The 7357-nt window shown below is 39.6% G+C and overlaps 4 non-coding genes across 4 annotated transcripts; all 4 read right to left on the bottom strand.

The window, feature by feature from the left end:
- Positions 1-733: 733 nt before the first annotated feature.
- Positions 734-806, bottom strand: trnak-uuu (transfer RNA lysine (anticodon UUU)). The gene has a single exon. It is a non-coding gene; the product is annotated as a tRNA-Lys (tRNA).
- Positions 807-2537: 1731 nt separating this feature from the next.
- trnak-uuu (transfer RNA lysine (anticodon UUU)) lies at positions 2538-2610 on the bottom strand. The gene has a single exon. It is a non-coding gene; the product is annotated as a tRNA-Lys (tRNA).
- Positions 2611-4341: 1731 nt separating this feature from the next.
- On the bottom strand, positions 4342-4414 carry trnak-uuu (transfer RNA lysine (anticodon UUU)). Its single transcript has one exon. It is a non-coding gene; the product is annotated as a tRNA-Lys (tRNA).
- A 1703-nt stretch (positions 4415-6117) lies between these two features.
- On the bottom strand, positions 6118-6190 carry trnak-uuu (transfer RNA lysine (anticodon UUU)). Its single transcript has one exon. It is a non-coding gene; the product is annotated as a tRNA-Lys (tRNA).
- Between the last annotated feature and the right edge of the window lie 1167 nt (positions 6191-7357).

Raw genomic sequence — 7357 nt, 5'->3', positions numbered from 1 at the left:
TGTTAAGCTGGAAACAGTTGATATTCAAATAGACTTGTGTCCCTGTACATATATCATTAAATGGTCATGGACAGGTACAGAAATGAATCAAAAAGCTAATTGAAAATGATACTTATATCTGTAGTATTACAATATAAGAGGGTGAAATGATGCCACAGCTATACAAAGCACTGGTTAGGCCACAGCTGCGGTACTGTGTTCAATTCTCGGCATCACAGCTTGGGAATGTATTATTAGGCTTAAAAAGTGAAGGAGACATAGAGTCCAAGGGACAAATTACAACGGGATATTGCACAAACTCGGTTTTTTTTCCTGGAATTTAAAGCTTAAGTGGTGATATGATTGAAGTATTCACGATATTAAGAGGAAATGCTAGTGTAGATAGCGAGAAGCTATTTCTGATGATTGACCCATCTGGGAGAAGGGGCCATAGCCTCAACATTAGATCCAAGCGTTTCAGGATAGAAGTTTGTATGACAGAAATTTGTAACACACTTCCGCAAACAGCAATTGAAGCTGGGCCAATTGTCAATTTTAAACTTGTGATTGAGAGATGTTTGTTAACCAAAGGTATTAAGGGATCTGGAGCAAAGGATTGCAAACGGATATCGATCGATGATTTAATTAAATGGCAGAAAGGCTCCAGGCATGAAATGGCCTGCTGCTGTTGTTATTTTCTTTGTTAAATGTTCAAAGTGCGAATGTAAAGTTGAGTCTCGCGATTTAAAAGCAGCGCCCGAACAGGGACTTGAACCCTGGACCCTCAGATTAAAAGTCTGATGCTCTACCGATTGAGCTATCCGGGCTCTTGCAAAGCCAAGCTCACAAAAGTACTTTCATTGGCTGCAGTGCATCATTGCATCTCCGACAAATTCAATTTACTTGTCCATAATACAACCTGTGCAGCACATTTCCCCCACAAATCCGGATTGACTGCCTCAGACCACCATCACTTCAGAAATATTAAGCCACCCACAAAAGACACGCTCGTTAGCAGCGGAGTCAGATGTGACAAGTGCCGTCCCCCAGATATCTGTATTAGATCATCAACTGTTCACCGTATTTATGACTGAGTTGGATGGAGCTATGGAGCACTGTACATCATATTTTGAAGATCGCACTAAGTTAGACGGTCCGCTTGTAGTGCAGTTGGGAAATGGAGGTAACCAAAGGGACAGAGACAGACACAGTAAGCCGGCAAAGCAAAGGCAAATCGAGTTCAATGTACGCAAGTGTGACACCAGCCACTTTGGAACAAAATAATATAGTTCTGAGTATTTTCTATATAATGGGAAGCTATTAACTGTTGAGGAGCAAAGAGGTTTATGAGTCCCAGTTCACAAATTATTATTTGCTTGTAGACATGAAGCAAAGACATTTGAAAAAGTCCCGCATATGGGACATTGGGCCAAATTTGAAACGCATGTAATTGAAGGCAAATTATTAACCTGGTTAGGAAATTGGTGGCACGGCAGGAGACAAAGTTTGCAGATGATGATCAGGTACACTAATTGGCAGATTATGACGAGTGGTGTCTCTGATTGATCACTTTTGGGAACTCAACTAATCACCGATTTCATTAACGACTTAGTGGATGTGATTGAGAGCCACACATCCAAGTTTGAGGATGACAAAAAAGATAGGCGGCATTATAATCAGTTGAGATGGAAACAAGACATTTGACCAGATATTCATAGATTAAGTGAATGTGTAATTTTCTGGCAAATTGATTTAAATATTAGCAAGTGTGACGTGATCCACTACCGATCTTTATAGGAGTATTTAGAATACACTCCTTATAATGTTAAGCTGGAAACAGTTGATATTCAAATAGACTTGTGTCCCTGTACATATATCATTAAATGGTCATGGACAGGTACAGAAATGAATCAAAAAGCTAATTGAAAAGTGATACTTATATCTGTAGGATTACAATATAAGAGGGTGAAATGATGCCACAGCTATACAAAGCACTGGTTAGGCCACAGCTGCGGTACTGTGTTCAATTCTCGGCATCACAGCTTGGGAATGTATTATTAGGCTTAAAAAGTGAAGGAGACATAGAGTCCAAGGGACAAATTACAACGGGATATTGCACAAACTCGGTTTTTTTTCCTGGAATTTAAAGCTTAAGTGGTGATTTGATTGAAGTATTCACGATATTAAGGGGAAATGCTAGTGTAGATAGCGAGAAGCTATTTCTGATGATTGACCCATCTGGGAGAAGGGGCCATAGCCTCAACATTAGATCCAAGCGTTTCAGGATAGAAGTTTGTATGACAGAAATTTGTAACACACTTCCGCAAACAGCAATTAAAGCTGGGCCAATTGTCAATTTTAAACTTGTGATTGAGAGATGTTTGTTAACCAAAGGTATTAAGGGATCTGGAGCAAAGGATTGCAAACGGATATCGATCGATGATTTAATTAAATGGCAGAAAGGCTCCAGGCATGAAATGGCCTAGCTGCTGTTGTTATTTTCTTTGTTAAATGATCAAAGTGCGAATGTAAAGTTGAGTCTCGCGATTTAAAAGCAGCGCCCGAACAGGGACTTGAACCCTGGACCCTCAGATTAAAAGTCTGATGCTCTACCGATTGAGCTATCCGGGCTCTTGCAAAGCCAAGCTCACAAAAGTACTTTCATTGGCTGCAGTGCATCATTGCATCTCCGACAAATTCAATTTACTTGTCCATAATACAACCTGTGCAGCACATTTCCCCCACAAATCCGGATTGACTGCCTCAGACCACCATCACTTCAGAAATATTAAGCCACCCACAAAAGACACGCTCGTTAGCAGCGGAGTCAGATGTGACAAGTGCCGTCCCCCAGATATCTGTATTAGATCATCAACTGTTCACCGTATTTATGACTGAGTTGGATGGAGCAATGGAGCACTGTACATCATATTTTGAAGATCGCACTAAGTTAGACGGTCCGCTTGTAGTGCAGTTGGGAAATGGAGGTAACCAAAGGGACAGAGACAGACACAGTAAGCCGGCAAAACAAAGGCAAATCGAGTTCAATGTACGCAAGTGTGACACCAGCCACTTTGGAACAAAGTAATATAGTTCTGAGTATTTTCTAAATAATGGGAAGCTATTAACTGTTGAGGAGCAAAGAGGTTTATGAGTCCCAGTTCACAAATTATTATTTGCTTGTAGACATGAAGCAAAGACATTTGAAAAAGTCCCGCATATGGGACATTGGGCCAAATTTGAAACGCATGTAATTGAAGGCAAATTATTAACCTGGTTAGGAAATTGGTGGCACGGCAGGAGACAAAGTTTGCAGATGATGATCAGGTACACTAATTGGCAGATTATGACGAGTGGTGTCTCTGATTGATCACTTTTGGGAACTCAACTAATCACCGATTTCATTAACGACTTAGTGGATGTGATTGAGAGCCACACATCCAAGTTTGAGGATGACAAAAAAGATAGGCGGCATTATAATCAGTTGAGATGGAAACAAGACTTTTGACCAGATATTCATAGATTAAGTGAATGTGTAATTTTCTGGCAAATTGATTTAAATATTAGCAAGTGTGACGTGATCCACTACCGATCTTTATAGGAGTATTTAGAATACACTCCTTATAATGTTAAGCTGGAAACAGTTGATATTCAAATAGACTTGTGTCCCTGTACATATATCATTAAATGGTCATGGACAGGTACAGAAATGAATCAAAAAGCTAATTGAAAAGTGATACTTATATCTGTAGGATTACAATATAAGAGGGTGAAATGATGCCACAGCTATACAAAGCACTGGTTAGGCCACAGCTGCGGTACTGTGTTCAATTCTCGGCATCACAGCTTGGGAATGTATTATTAGGCTTAAAAAGTGAAGGAGACATAGAGTCCAAGGGACAAATTACAACGGGATATTGCACAAACTCGGTTTTTTTTCCTGGAATTTAAAGCTTAAGTGGTGATTTGATTGAAGTATTCACGATATTAAGGGGAAATGCTAGTGTAGATAGCGAGAAGCTATTTCTGATGATTGACCCATCTGGGAGAAGGGGCCATAGCCTCAACATTAGATCCAAGCGTTTCAGGATAGAAGTTTGTGTGACAGAAATGTGTAACACACTTCCGCAAACAGCAATTAAAGCTGGGCCAATTGTCAATTTTAAACTTGTGATTGAGAGATGTTTGTTAACCAAAGGTATTAAGGGATCTGGAGCAAAGGATTGCAAACGGATATCGATCGATGATTTAATTAAATGGCAGAAAGGCTCCAGGCATGAAATGGCCTAGCTGCTGTTGTTATTTTCCTTGTTAAATGATCAAAGTGCGAATGTAAAGTTGAGTCTCGCGATTTAAAAGCAGCGCCCGAACAGGGACTTGAACCCTGGACCCTCAGATTAAAAGTCTGATGCTCTACCGATTGAGCTATCCGGGCTCTTGCAAAGCCAAGCTCACAAAAGTACTTTCATTGGCTGCAGTGCATCATTGCATCTCCGACAAATTCAATTTACTTGTCCATAATACAACCTGTGCAGCACATTTCCCCCACAAATCCGGATTGACTGCCTCAGACCACCATCACTTCAGAAATATTAAGCCACCCACAAAAGACACGCTCGTTAGCAGCGGAGTCAGATGTGACAAGTGCCGTCCCCCAGATATCTGTATTAGATCATCAACTGTTCACCGTATTTATGACTGAGTTGGATGGAGCAATGGAGCACTGTACATCATATTTTGAAGATCGCACTAAGTTAGACGGTCCGCTTGTAGTGCAGTTGGGAAATGGAGGTAACCAAAGGGACAGAGACAGACACAGTAAGCCGGCAAAACAAAGGCAAATCGAGTTCAATGTACGCAAGTGTGACACCAGCCACTTTGGAACAAAGTAATATAGTTCTGAGTATTTTCTAAATAATGGGAAGCTATTAACTGTTGAGGAGCAAAGAGGTTTATGAGTCCCAGTTCACAAATTATTATTTGCTTGTAGACATGAAGCAAAGACATTTGAAAAAGTCCCGCATATGGGACATTGGGCCAAATTTGAAACGCATGTAATTGAAGGCAAATTATTAACCTGGTTAGGAAATTGGTGGCACGGCAGGAGACAAAGTTTGCAGATGATGATCAGGTACACTAATTGGCAGATTATGACGAGTGGTGTCTCTGATTGATCACTTTTGGGAACTCAACTAATCACCGATTTCATTAACGACTTAGTGGATGTGATTGAGAGCCACACATCCAAGTTTGAGGATGACAAAAAAGATAGGCGGCATTATAATCAGTTGAGATGGAAACAAGACTTTTGACCAGATATTCATAGATTAAGTGAATGTGTAATTTTCTGGCAAATTGATTTAAATATTAGCAAGTGTGACGTGATCCACTACCGATCTTTATAGGAGTATTTAGAATACACTCCTTATAATGTTAAGCTGGAAACAGTTGATATTCAAATAGACTTGTGTCCCTGTACATATATCATTAAATGGTCATGGACAGGTACAGAAATGAATCAAAAAGCTAATTGAAAAGTGATACTTATATCTGTAGGATTACAATATAAGAGGGTGAAATGATGCCACAGCTATACAAAGCACTGGTTAGGCCACAGCTGCGGTACTGTGTTCAATTCTCGGCATCACAGCTTGGGAATGTATTATTAGGCTTAAAAAGTGAAGGAGACATAGAGTCCAAGGGAGAAATTACAACGGAATATTGCACAAACACGGGTTTTTTTCCTGGAATTTAGAAGCTTAAGTGGTGATTTGATTGAAGTATTCACGATATTAAGAGGAAATGCTAGTGTAGATAGCGAAAAGCTATTTCTGATGATTGACCCATCTGGGAGAAGGGGCCATAGCCTCAACATTAGATCCAAGCGTTTCAGGAGAGAAGTTTGTGAAACACTTCCGCAAACAGCAAATAAAGCTGGGCCAATTGTCAACTTGAGATTGAGAGATGTTTGTTAACCAAAGGTATTAAGGGATCTGGAGCAAAGGAACGCAAACGGATATCGATCGATGATTAATGGCAGAAAGGCTCCAGGCATGAAATGGCCTGCTCCTGTTGTTATTTTCTTTGTTAAATGATCAAAGTACGAATGTAAAGTTGAGTATTGCGATTTAATAGCAGCGCCCAAACAGGGACTTGAACCCTGGACCCTCAGATTAAAAGTCTGATGCTTTACCGACTGAGCTATCGGGGCTCTTGCAATTCCAAGCTCACAATAGTACTTTCATTGGCTGCAGTGCATCATTGCATCTCCGACAAATTCAATTTACTTGTCCATAATCCAGCCTGCACAGCACACTTTTCCCACAAATTCATGATTGACTGCCTCAGACCACCATCACTTCAGAAATATTAACCCACCCACAAAAGACATACTCGTTAGCAGCGGAGTCAGATGTGACAAGTGTCGTCCCCCAGATATCTGTCTTAGATCATCAACTGTTCACCGTATTTATGACTGACTTGGTTGGAGCAATGGAGCACTGTAGATTATATTTTGAAGATCGCACTAAGTTAGACGGTCCGCTTGTAGTGCAGTTGGGAAATGGAGGTAACCAAACGGACAGAGACAGACACATTAAGCCGGCAAAACAAAGGCAAATCGAGTTCAATGTACGCAAGTTTGACACCAGCCACTTTGGAACAAAGTGAGATAGTTCTGAGTATTTTCTAAATAATGGGAAGCTATTTACTGTTGAGGAGCAAAGAGGTTTATGAGTCCCAGTTCACAAATTATTATTAGCATGGAGCAAAAGACATTTGATAAAGTCCATTGCAATGTGCTATTGTATTGCATTTTAATTATATGGAAAAGTGATATTCCATTGCAATGTGCTATTGAATTGCAAATGATTATCATATTGCAAGTTGATATTCCATTGCAATGTGCTATTGCATTGCGAATTACTATTATATTGCAGTGATATTTCACTGCAATATTCTATTGCATTGCATTGACTATTATATAGCAAAGTGATATTCCATTGCAATGCTCCATTGTATTGCAATGACTATTCTATTGCAAAGTTATATTTCATTACAATGTTTGTTTGCATTGCAAATGACGATTGTTTGGCAAAGTGCTTTCCATTGCAATGCTCTATTGCATTGCAAATGATGATTATATTGCAGGGATAATCCATTACAATGTTCTGTTGCATTACAAATGACAACTTTGTTGCAAAGTGATATTCCATTGCAACGCCGTATTGCATTGCAAATTAACATAATATTGCAAGTTAAAATTCCATTGCAATCTTCTATTGCACTTCAAATGACAATTATATTGTAAAGTGATACTCCATTGCAATGTGCTACGGCATTGCAGATTACTGATATTTTGCAACATGATAATCCTTTG

This window comes from Somniosus microcephalus, unplaced genomic scaffold (assembly GCF_052327205.1).
Source record: "Somniosus microcephalus isolate GS21.2 unplaced genomic scaffold, FLI_Smic_1.0 unresolved_chr5, whole genome shotgun sequence".
NCBI lineage: Eukaryota > Metazoa > Chordata > Chondrichthyes > Squaliformes > Somniosidae > Somniosus > Somniosus microcephalus.
The sequence above is the reverse complement of the archived record's forward strand: the minus strand, read 5'-3'. Positions and strand labels throughout refer to the sequence as shown.